We start from the raw sequence: 13,642 nt of genomic DNA on the forward strand, positions 1-13,642 counted from the left end.
ATTCACGTAGACACTAATTACTTTGGATTGTCATGCAATGACCTGCACTCATTCTGAGGGGAAACAGCACACTGTATTCGGCACACGCCGCAGCAGATCTGCTCCTAGCTCCTTGGGTAAAACAGCTAAGCAAAGTACAAACGATTTTATAGATCGGGCCCTTGCGAAGGTGACTTGGATATATTTTGGCATTAAAATTTAATAGTATCTGCAGCAGATTTTTTTTTTCCCTCCCTCTCTTCCTTCTGCTTTCTCTATGGGCTGTGCTTATAAGGAGATCCGTTTACTGAAAAGTGGGAGGAGATTGACAGACAAAATCTCCCCTGTATTATTTTTTTTTTCTTAAGAGCTAAGCTTCAGCACAAAGGAAAGATCCGTGTATTTCCACAGACATCACACGCTTGGCCGCTGCACAACCTGTCGGTGCCCGAAGACTTGCCAAGATCAGGTAAGAGCAAAGAATTGAACTCACCATTTACAATGCACTTTAACTAACGGACAATGATATGAATCCATCAACGGAATGAGACCACGTATACGTTGCACATCTGTATATTTCTAATCATGGCCATCGAAGCATAATTAGGTTTGTCTTCAGCTTGTGTTTCTGTTCCTTAGCATACAAAATGGCTTTGTATTTCAATGTATATATCACATTCATTCAGTCTCAGCAGGGAGCACAAAGCTTTTTACCAACAGATACGGTTCCTCTGCAGTGTTCAGAACAAGGGGCTGTAGAAAAATGACAAAATCCACGAGAGCTACGCTGTACATTAGCGCTCGAAAAAGGGCATAATAAACTTACGGTAGCTATACGTTCAGCGTATATCGTATAAGTTCAAATTGCTTTTATGTGTGTAAAGGGATGCATTACTAATGAAAGTAATCCTACCCTAGACAGTGCAAAATACTGAAATGTATAGGCAGGGTGCTTTGAGATTGTGTCTCCTATGTTCCCAATTAAACAATAAGCGCAATAAATTATTAAGATTGTAGAACAAATTATATTGAAATATAAAAAGTTACCATTGCTTGGTAATAATAGTACCTAATATTATATTCTTTATGCTGTAAAGCATTATTAAGATTCCATTTCTGTTGTATTTCAGAGGGTCCATCGTACTGTCTGAGGGAAGGATGAATCCACCAGCAGGTAAATATTTGATGACGCCGTTAATAAAACATTTCCAGTTATTTCATTGCCATTATCTCCTGGTATCTTTAATATGTGACGGCATACCACCATTTTCTTATACAGTTGGGGATGCATTGCAGTGAGCAGCATGCAAAATCTATCTTGATCATATTGCATTGCATAGAACGGTCTGGAATCTGAATATTTTGCGTGGATAAACGTTTATAAAAATTGAAGGATTGCATTGTATCCACTGTGTGTGAATGGTTACATGGTGTCCATTAGGTAAACATTACGGTTAGCAGACTGCCCTTTGAAAATGAATGCAGAATTGATCTATATTAATAAATATTGTATACATATATTATTTTAGACTTATGTTAATGCTGTTGAGAGGCAATTGATGTAGCTTGGAATAATATGGAGATATACAAAGGCTGATAAAGTTTATGTCATTCTGTGGGTTTAGGACTGCACTAATTAGAACACAGAGATTGTTCTTGGATTTCTTGGCATCTATACTTGTGATGTCCATTATATCAGTGCTGCCCTCTTAATGTTGGCATCTGTGCAATTAGTTGCTGCTCTGGGATAGGATTTTAGGATGAAAGAACACAACAGCTTTTCATTTTTTTTTCCTCTCATTTATCCTACTATAGCTCGGAGGCGTTTCTGACTATACACTCGTCCAATTCTGCATTAGATCATTGGGGGTCGGTAATTGCCCATAATAACATGTTACTAGCCTAAACAGCAAGATGAGATTGAGATATAGTAAAGTAAGGTAGATGGAATTCATGTGCTCAATAAGTTAATATCAATTTGTATACACATCCATTATCTTTACTATACCTGGGTCCATGGGTTTCATGCTGACTCATGTGATGGTTTAATAGTGAATGATTTTTAGGTCCACCGATGGAAAGGTTTAATGTATACGTGTGTTTATTATTAGGTTTGTATTTCACACTCCTCATATTTTATCGCATTTTTTGGCTTGAGCTTATTCATCTCCCCCCTTTTTGATTTGGCAGAAATGTGAATTTAATTGTCCCACCATCTCCTGGGAGTACAAGATTTGCAGAGCTATCTGCTCCAGATAACCGACAGCTGCTGCATAGAGCCAGTGCTGTGCAGAATTTTTATTCCACTGTTTGAACAGATTGTAATAGCCGCACAAAGCACTTACATGGTACTGTAGTTCATCAAACTGGAGATATTGCGTCAACAAGGGTTCAAATACTTTAGGGTTTGCTACATAATAGCGTAATACATTCTAGTTGAAACAAAATGTATTACAAATTATGATCATGAAACTAATTATTGGCTTTTCAAACAGATACAGAGTGCATATAAATATTGATGTAGCAGAGCTCAACTTGTCAATTAACATAAAATTAAGGTTTACTGCAGTCCAATGGAAAAGCCAGACAGAAAATACACATATATCATCTGTATCCATCTATCTATTATCTATCTCTTCTATCTATCTATCAATCTATTATCTATCTCTTCTATCTATCAATCTATTATCTATCTCTTCTATCTATCAATCTATTATCTCTTCTATCTATCTATCTATCTAATAATTATCTATCTCTTCTATCTATCTATCTATCTAATTATTATCTATCTCTTCTATCTATCTATCTCCTATATCTACCTAATTATTATCTATCTATCTATCTATCTATCTATCTATCTATCTAGCTAGCTATCTATCTATCTATCTATCTATCTATCTATCTATCTATTTATCTATCTGTCTATCTATCTATCGCCTATCTATCTAGGGGATCAGCAACCTTTGGCACTCCGGCTGCTGTGAAACTACAACTCCCAGCATGCACACTAATATATACATATTGTAAAGTTACACAATGTCTAATGTATATAATTTCATACATTTCCTAATATTTTGTCCTAATATCTTGTTCAGTATGAAAAAAATTGAAGGGGGAACTGCATAGCCTGTATTTCATCTCTTTTATTTGATATTTTAATAGTGTTTCTCAAGGATCTGAGCTGGCAATATTTCAGTAGATTGTAATTTAGTCATTTGCAGATTTATGCCCGTTACATCCACCACTTGCACATCTTATTGAATTGCAGAGCTGCAGCCAAGTGTCAATCAAAAATATCTATTTTCTAGTCGATTGGATGCATAATAAAAGCTTGAGGAGTGTAACAGGATGCAAATGCATCTGCAAAGGACTATTTTCAGCCCAAAAAAATGAAGCTTAATGAATACATCCCTTAAAATTTCCTAGGAAACCATTTAATTGGACAATTGTCATGTAAATGACTAACTTTAGTTTCGGGTCATGGTCTAAAATTTCTAGAATAGTGGGGTGACATTTTTATATTTATTTCCTTTTTGTTCACCCTCATAAACTGTAACACTCTCTAGGCCTATTCATTGCAGTTTTAAAATGTCATGGACTCATTTAGGTCAGATTGTGTAACGATTTGCTTTAAAATAACCATATAGGATTTTTTAGAATCTATAAAAACAAAATAGGTCATTGTTTCAAATTATTCTTTGCTATAATGGAGCTTAAAGATAAGCGTGAAAGGTTTTATAGAATTGTATGTATGTATGAAAAAAAATCTGCAATGACTGAAGGGAATTTGTGAGCTCTCGACAGAAGCTCGATGAATTTTATTGATTATACTAATAAAAAAGTGGTTACATACTGAACTTGTATTAACAACTGATCTCCAGGTCAAGGAGTTTGAAAAGGAGCTCCCAATGTCATGCAGCAGGGAGTCTTTAGACTGGAGCTTCAATATCTTTTAGCCATCTGTTTAGCTAAAATAAGTGTTTTTGTGGTGTTTTTGCTCAAATAGTGTTTGATTACCTGACATTTTTAATGCAGGTTTTTTATTTAGTTTTTTTTTTTGTGTGCCTTGCATTTTCATATAGAAAAGTAAGTACCATCTGATGTCACTTGCTCCTTAGAGCAACATTGGGAAACACATTATTAATAAAAGAACGACATACAAAAACACCATTAAAAATACACCATACGCATTACCGCATTACTGCTTGCGTTATTTAAAGCAGGGTGTGCAAAAAAAATCTATGAAACTCTACTGAACTAAAGTCCTGTGCTCCATGTGTCTCTATAGCCCCACCCAGGTTCCTGATGTGTAGAAATAGTGGTGCAGGTTTTTATTACAATATGAAGTTCAGCCAAGACATCTAATTCTTCTATGTTTTTACACTGGGAAATTGGTGTAAAGATATCGATTATTGGTTTTAATAATCGACCTGTTCACAAGTTAATTATTGACTAGGTTATTAAATATAAGTAGATTGGGCGGTTAATTAGAAATTTTTGAAAATGCTTTCTGGCTGCTTTACCACAATCACAATTGGTATGACCCCAATCATTTAACTGGAAACCCAAAATGCATCACAAATTTTATGAACATAGAAAGGTGCATCACACATTTTATGAACATAGTAAGGGACAGCAATGGTGTATTCTAGTATTAATGTACATAGCATTTATAGAGGCTAAAAAACATCTAGAGAACACTACACAGTCCGCATAACTCCTAGGTCGGAGATACTACAGTATATCTAGCCATCACCTACACATTAAAAACAGTGGTTAAATTTTTATTTATATTTAAATATTATTTAAAAAATTATATTACCGAATTCTATACTTTCCTTTACTTACATAGCCTTTGACTATACCGTAGAGTTTACAATCAGGATACATACCAAAATTCAAAACAAATAGGCAATTGTTGACCCAGCTCATTGAAGCATATGATCTGAAGGAGAGGAGGCTAGTGACAGATTAGTTAGCGGTGACTATATTTTTTACAATGGACAGGCCGCATTCGAGTACAATAGGGATGTATAAATAATGGTGAATGAGGCGTTTGCACAGCGATCATCCATGTGAGCATAGATAGAAAGGAAAAAATAATGTGGCAAATATAAAGGATAAGAGAATGAGCAACTGTTCAAAACAAGAAAGCAAATGAAGGCTGTGGAAAATAATACCTAATCTAATACATACATACTTGCAATATTAATATGAATTCTAACCTTGTATTTACTGGGCTGATATTAGAAATCATCATACTGAAGATTACTATTGGATTATGTTTCATTTAAGATACATACTCAAACATCCCCTCTATTTTATGAATGTCTGCCATGCACATGGGGTTTAATTATAAAATTACTGATAGTTTAATTGGTCTCTTTTTATAGGATTCCTTTATTTTCTTATTTTTAAACCTTATGTTTGTATATAGTTGTTCAATCTATGATTTCTATAGTATTCTGTCAATGTGTAAGGGAAGGAAGTGTACACTTCTTATATACTTGATCATTTCACCAGTGGGTTACAATTTGTGCCAGTATACCATTTATCTAAGAACAAGGAGGACTGAACTATAGTGGCAGGCCCTGCCATTGATTGTTATAGGGGAACAGAAGGTAGAAGAGTGGTGTTGAACCGCCCCTCCCCCGAGTGCAGATTGGGTTGTCTTCATGCTTGTTGTCAATAGCACTGTGGGTGTCAGGTAATTTTATACAACCTACAAAGTGCAATTGATCATAGTCAACGTGAATGTGTAAATCATCAAGGGAATTTAATCATGGGGCTACTGTCTTGTATATCTGTGTCCTGTTTTAAGGTATGTCATACACCATTGGTATTTTACAAGATCTCTGTAAGAAAAACATTATATGGTCAGTTGGTACAAAATAATAGCTCAGCACCAATATGTATTTATAAGTTTACCTCTATACAAGAGATCAGTTGAAAAAACAAAACAAAAAAAACCATGGTAGAATAATTACTGACATTCCCATTTTTCAGCTTATAAATTGTAAAGCGGAAAATGAATTTTTACTTAAATTGTGTTATATAAATTGTTTATTCAAGGCTAGAGATGAGCAAATCAATTCTAAATGAATGTGATTCAACCAGAATTTTGTAAAAATTCAAGTTACAACCAAATCTGAATTTTAAGTGGTTCGATTCAGGCCAATTTTGGGGAGAGAGAGAGAGAGAGAGAGGGAAATAGGGAGGGAGAGAGAGAGAAAGAGAGAGAGAAAGGAAGTGAGAGAAAAATAATAAAGAAAAAAGTGAGAGACAATGAGAAAAATATGAGTCCCATGATACCTTACAGTGTTGTACACAAATTTTCAGACCAATTGGAGCACTTTCCGAATCAAATTGGTCAGATAAATCAAACCCAAATCAAATTTTGAGTGTTACATAGTTGATACGGTTGAAAAAAGACATAAGTCCATCAAGTTCAACCAAGGGATAAGTGGGAACGTGAATCCCAGAAGGAAGTGAGCGGTTCACTTATCTCTATTCAAGACATATTTTAATATGCAAAAGGAGCAGTTGGTATCATTCCTGAAGACCACAAGTAGTTAGAAAACCTCCTTATACTTTAGACTATCCCAAACTCAATTTACATTTTGAAATATATAATGATCCAAATATATGAGAAGAACAGGCTCAATGACAGGAGCATTCAGGTTGGAGGCAGGAAGGCAAGGAGGTGAGATTGTAACTCCAAATTGCAAACTTGAGATGGGGGTGGGGGGTTGTAGAGCCTTTTGGATATCACTTTTTTTTAGTATTTTGAGTCTATAATATTTCGATCTAAAATAGGTTTCCACTTGAATTTTGTTGACTCCAAACAATGGCACTGGATCCCCAAAACGGAGGAAGGAATTCCAGAATTTTTCTTTTGTTTTTTTTCTTCTGAAGCCAGTTTCAATTCTATTATTTTAAAAGTTTAATGTTCGCATTAAAGATGACTGTACAATATGTTGACTTAACGTTAATTGCTATTAAATTGATTTTCTACTGTAGCTCTGCAGATAGTCTGGTTTTCCTATCTTATTCCACACAACTTAGACTACTCCTTTATAATTTATAATTCTTAAAACTCTGGGCGATGTTAAAAAATGACAAAATGTGTATGTGTATGAAGGAGTCAGGAGAGATAGCTGTGGGCTGAAAGATCAGCTATTAAATCGGTATGGCTTCCCTAACCCCCATGTCCCTATTGACTGAACTAAGATTGCATGTGTATGGAGAAGTCCAGCGGAATAGTTCTAATGGATTTACACATGTTGATAATCAGGCAGATTATCCTGTGAATGCTCATTCCCATCTATCTGCCCATCTGAAGGTGCAGCAGATCACCCATTGAACGAGTGCAGGTAAGTAAATTATCATTTCTGGGCAGCAGATCATGCTGTCTAAACAGTACTCTGCTGCCTAGAAACAATACAGCTATCGCAATAGCTCATTCTCATACTGTGAAGGTGATTACTACATGTTAATGCAGTGCTTCACCCCCACTAAACAAGCAGCCAGTTGTGGGAGAGGAACGCTTCCTTCCCGATAATCAGCTCCTCCTCGGCACATGTAAGTCCACCTTAAGGCTTCTGAAGGTGTGTGGCAACCTTTACTGTAGCATACTGTGTTTGCTTTATATCTGACACAATAGAACATGTATTGTCTCCGAATTACACAAGGAAATTACCTCAAACAGATAATATATAATTCAGCGCTCCAACAGTTCTTCTAGTGGAATTATGAGCGTCGATAATTGTGGCTTTTCTATAGCCTTAATGCTCTTCTGTGATGTTTTGACTTCCTGGATTGCCTTACTTAAGGCTTTTGGCTCTTGCAATGTTTTGATGGAATTCCAGAGGCTGAGAATCTGGAATTATTAGTTATTACTGTGTAATATGTAATGTTACATACTATAAGAATGCAATGCCAGGTAAAGCCCATAAAGATGAGCGGTGCTCTTTTAGGGAAATAAAAAGGCAAATCATTTTTCTTTACCCTGTCCAGCATCTTCTAGATGACTGGAACTGATTTTCAGTAGTGTTAAAGGGCTTCTGTTACCCCACTAAAGTGATTTTTATTTTTTTGGCTAGTTACATTCATTATAGTGCGATATATGAGAATATAATGGTGTTACTTACTTTCATGCGGCCGTTTCTTAAGAAAACAAAGTTTTATTATATGCAAATCAGGTCTCTACCAGCAAGTAGGGCGTCTACTTGCTGGTAGCCGCTGCAGAAAACCGCCCCCTCATCGTGTTGATTGACAGGGCCAGCCGTGATCTCCTCCTCTGGCCGGCCCTGTCAGTATTTCAAAAATCGCGCGCCTCTGTTCATTCGGCGCAGGCGCTCTGAGATGAGGAGGCTCGTCTCCTCAGAACTCCCTCAGTGCGCCTGCGCCGATGACATCACCGAAAGAGAAGCCGTCATCGGCGCAGGCGCACTGAGGGAGTTCTGAGGAGACGAGTCTCCTCATCTCAGAGCGCCTGCGCCGAATGAACAGAGGCGCGCGATTTTTGAAATACTGACAGGGCCGGCCGGAGGAGGAGATCACGGCTGGCCCTGTCAATCAAAACGACGAGGGGGCGTTTTTTTTGCGGCGGCTACCAGCAAGTAGACGCCCTACTTGCTGGTAGAGACCGGATTTGCATATTATAAAACTTTGTTTTCTCAAGAAACGGCTGCATGAAAGTAAGTAACAACATTATATTCTCATATATCGCACTATAACAAATGTAACTAGCCAAAAAAAACATAAAAAATCACTTTAGTGGGGTGACAGAAGCCCTTTAAGCGCGAATATTCAAATAGCTAATTTTAATCGCGAATATCGGCACTTAAAAAATTTGCAAATATTTAGAATATAGTGCTATATATTCGTATTTGCTTATAGTGTTGAATATTCTAATCACGAATTTATCGCAAATTTATTTCTAATTTATCGTGAATATATTACATTACCGATTTCTTTGAAATCAAATAAACATTGACTGGAGATCACGAATTCTCAAATTTGCGCATTTATGGCGAATATTCAGCCCAAAATTCGCGAAATATTGCGATTTTCGAATATTGCCTATGCCGCTCATCACTGATTTTCACTAGCAGAAAATTCTGCAACAACATTTACTGCTTGTGAATTCACCCTTCAAGGGAATCTGTCACATTGAATATGTAGTCTGATGAGGCAGTATGTTACAGAGCAAGAGGGTGTGTGCATATTAATACTGTATCCATGGTAGTTCTGTGAGATAAAAAAATTACAATGCAACAGCACTCTGCAAACCAAATAAAAAAACAATAATGCCATAGTTATAGAAAATATTCTGGTGTTAATGCTACCCTTATTTTGCAAATTTGAGAGTCTTGGCAAATACATTTTGAACAAAATTATTTGGGCCCGTCTGCCAAACGTCAAGGCAATCTCTGTAAGACAGGATCCTAACACTAAATACTACCTGTTATGTGCCATAGCGGCCACCATAAAATTCAGGGGGTACAGGTTCCACATGCATGCTGGATCCACTCAGCTTTTTTTACCATTTTTGGTGCCATAATGGCCTCCATTAAATCCAGGGGGTGCAGACTGATCTCCGCACAGCATCAAACGAAGGTTTGAATGAACCAACTTCAGATCTTGGATCCGAAGCTCGATTCGCTCAACACTAGTCATATGAGTAGTCCTTCTCAGTGACTGAGAGCTATCTCTGTAGGGGCACTCACACAAAGAAGGCTACTTTAGAGTGGGACCACCCACTGGAATCCCAAACCCAGAATGAACAGAGACTTAAATGGAAACAATACAAGTTATACTGAATCTTTTCCCATAAAAATGTACATAATTTCCAAGGTGTCATATTCCCTTTAAGGTGACAACTATTATTATTTTTTACAAGGCTATTGTATTACTTTTCTTTAAAGGGGTTGCACAAGCATGAATCTTACCCCCTTTTCACAGGATAGGCAATAACTAACTGATTGGTGGGGGTCCGACTGCTGGGACCTCCATCGATACCAAGAACAGGAGTCCCACATTCCCATCGTGATGGAGAGCCAGGCCAAGCATGCTCTCTATGGGAATGCCAGAGATAGCCAAGTACAGAACTCGGCTATTTCTGACAGGTCCCATAGAGAATTAATAGAGTGGCAGGGAGCATCTATCTATCTATCTATCTATCTATCTATCTATCTATCTATCTATCTAATGGAATGGCTATGAGATATATCTGTTCTTGTTCCACCTTCTAGAATGACTGTAGAATACCCCTCTGGCCTGTAATATAGTGATATAGCTGAACTGTAATTCAGAAAGTGTCCGTTCAAATTGCACAACTGTCTAAAATTTATTCAGGTGGTCTGATCTGTGATTCAGTCTATTACCGGCGGATTGGAAAACTTTAGAAACAATTTAAAGGGACAGAGAACTACAGCTCCACTTTATTAAAAAGCTTTCTCCATCTAAATGCTGTTTTTGATGGGTTTTCTTCAAGTTGTTTTAGAATCATATAGCCAAATAAAAAATATTTTGGAATTGGTAAAGATAATTGTCATCTGTTGACATTTAAATCCTTCTGAATATTAATATTTTTTTCATCAAAAGGACACTACGCAAATATATACTAAGGATTCTAATATAGTGACAGTTGACCTAACTATCAATGTGATGTTGTGTGATCCTTAATGTGTGATGTAATCTTCATAGGCTTCAACAAGCCTTGATGGATCCCATCTAAACTTGATCCAATTTAAAATAGTGCAGTGTGTTTTAAAATAAACAAATGTAACTGTAACTGCGGAGGCACTGCTTCTTGCTGTCCATTTCATCCAATCACAGCACAGCTTTCATTTTACAACAGAGGTTCTGAATCTGCCTCTTCCTGTGTGTTGTCAGAAAATAAGGACTTTTGTCATTCAGACTGGCAATTTCCTTACGTGTGCTGTCTAAAGGACAAACAGTTTGTTGCCCATAGCAACTAATAAGTAAAACTCTCATTTTTACCCATAGAAACCAATAACTGCACAGCTTTTATTTTACTACATTTAGTATGTCTGGTAGATCCAGAATGCCTCAAAAAATGGAAACCTATTGGACAAGTTGAAAGCAAAGAAATTAGAATTACTGCAAGTAACTGAGACAATGGAACAATGTGACCAACAGCCTAGGAATGAGCGGGGAAAGATCCAGGACATCAAGGCCATTAGAAACCACAGAACAGTGTGAGGCACAACTTAACGTATTGTGGGAAAGAGCCAGTACATCAAGGGCTGCAGAGACCCTGGATCAGCATCAGACCCATCCCAAATTAAGAGGGAAAGAGTCAGTACATCAAGGGCTGCACAGACACCAGAACAGCATCATGCTCAAATTCTAAAAGAGTTAGTACATCAAGGGCTTAACAGACCCTGAAACAGAATCAGGCCCAAATTAAAAAATAAAAGGAAAGAGTCAGTACATCAAGGGTTGCACAGACCCTGGAACAGAATCAGGTCCAAATTAAAAGAGAAAACGTCAGTACATCAAGGGCTGCAGGGATTGTGGAACAGCATTGTGCCCACATTCAAAAAAGGAAAGTCAGTACATTAAGGGCTTCCTGGGACAGCCTCAGGCCTGAATTCAAAAAAAGAAGGAAAGATCCAGAGCATCAAGGGCTGCAGAGACCTCGGAACAGCATCATACCTGAATTAAAAAAGAGAGGGCATTCAATTTGTTGTTGGAAGGTTTTCAATATGATCCTCACAAGGACTACAATCAATATCCGAATGTTATATAGACCAAATATGTAGCTTACCGTTCATTCAGAACCACAGAACACAACTTTAAGATACTTTTTTATTATTATAGCAGGACCCATTTTCAAAGACATTGCTATATTCTGCGGTTCCCCGATATTACACTTTGAATGCATAAAAGAAGGTCTTCTTCAAAATAAAACCAAGCCTACTATTTCTTGGACATGATGCAGTTGCCAGTGAAGCCCTGGATCATGTCACCACAGTTTACCCAAATGATGCTGAATATTTTTTTTTCTCAGAATGCCTCTTCATACAATTTGAAAACCATACTTCGCGAATTAAATGGCGAAGTATGTCAGACATATTGAGAAGCTTGCCAAACGTTTGGTTTACTTAAGGAGGATCAACACTGGGATATTACATTATTAGAAATCTGATTGGTTGCTATGGACAACCAAGCCAGTTCTACTTTTAGTTTGATAAATGACCCCAATAATTAAAAAAATTGCGTATGTTTTCTTTACCTCTCTAATTGGGCCAATGAAAAAGATGAGTATTTCTAAATAATAGAGAGATGTACATTCGGGCAATGCTGGGTATATATGCTACCAATGGCTATAACTGTTGAGGAAGCAACTGGATTTCAAAATCTCTCTTTTAGTCACTAAATTGTTAGATGTGTCATACGTGATATTGTAAAACACTGCTAGCAAGTAGATAAAGAACTTACACTTTGGGTTCCATAAATATAAGTTAACAATAACTAGAGATGCTAAATTAATATAAATAAGGCACCACTGCATGGTCACCTATACAGTAGACATGAGCAAATTTGCAAAGATCCTTTATTCGATTCGGATTTGGATGAGTATAAATTTGACCTGAATTGAAAGAATCCCAACTTCCCTAAAATTTGTGTATGAAATTCTAAGCTCTCCTAATACTTTATCCAACCTCTTTCAAGCGCTTTAACACCATGACATCATTAATAATGACCAAATTTCAGTGACATATATGGCTATGGGTAAATACACTGTACCCAGTGGTAACCAATACTGATGGACGAACATCGTCTGAGACAATTCGCAAAAGCAATCAAATGTTCGCGAACAGCAAGTTCACTTTAATGGCAGGCAAACCTGAAAAACCTTCAGCTCATATTTGCAGCCACCAAATACTTACCTAAAGTGCACAAATAGTCCCACAACACGGACAGTGACATACTAGAGGGGGATCAATGACGAAAATTCCCACAAAAAATAAGTATTTTAATCATGGGCCATTTTTATTAGTCTTAAAGGGAAATTCTCAAAAGGTGCCCTGCTGGGGCTTAGAAATTTTTTATTTTAGACCACGGGAGTATGGGCCCTAAAAATTAGGCATTCACCTGACATTAAATAAATTGTGATTATGTGGCTCGAGATACATTATGAGGTCACAGAATAACAATTTTACTGTAGCCCACTGGAGTACAGGCCCCAAACATTAGGCATTCACCGTACAGAAAAGATCAAGTGATTATGTGGCTCGAGGTACATTGGATGGTCATTGGATATCAATTTTACTGCAGGCTAGTACAAATATTTGTCAAATACATATGTTTAATAGAACTAAAAATATAAAATTGGATTAAAAACATGGCTAACGAAATCCCCCTTCTCAAATAAACCCCAGATGATAATAGGTGAAATTTGATAACATGTGGTCTTCACAGGTGTTGAATTCCTCCGAGGCCACAACAATTAGGCATTCACTGTAGAGAAAAGATCAAGTGATTATGTGGTTGGAGGTATATTAGATAATAATTGGATATCAATTTTACTGCAGGCCAGTGGAGTACAGGCCCCAAACATTACATTACATTAGGCATTCACTGGACAGAAAACATCAAGTGATTATGTGGCTGGAGGTATATTAGATGG

The 13,642-nt window shown here is 37.0% G+C and overlaps 1 long non-coding RNA gene across 2 annotated transcripts in view; it reads left to right on the forward strand.

Moving 5' to 3' along the window:
* Nucleotides 1-384: 384 nt before the first annotated feature.
* Nucleotides 385-13,642, forward strand: part of LOC122933885 — a 61,793-nt gene continuing 48,535 nt past the window's right edge. For both annotated transcript variants that reach the window (XR_006388565.1, XR_006388566.1), the window contains exons 1-2: nt 385-448; nt 1,110-1,153. This is a non-coding gene — a long non-coding RNA (uncharacterized LOC122933885). The remainder of the gene's footprint in view (nt 449-1,109; nt 1,154-13,642) is intronic.

The sequence above is a fragment of the Bufo gargarizans genome, chromosome 1 (assembly GCF_014858855.1).
Source record: "Bufo gargarizans isolate SCDJY-AF-19 chromosome 1, ASM1485885v1, whole genome shotgun sequence".
Lineage (NCBI taxonomy): Eukaryota > Metazoa > Chordata > Amphibia > Anura > Bufonidae > Bufo > Bufo gargarizans.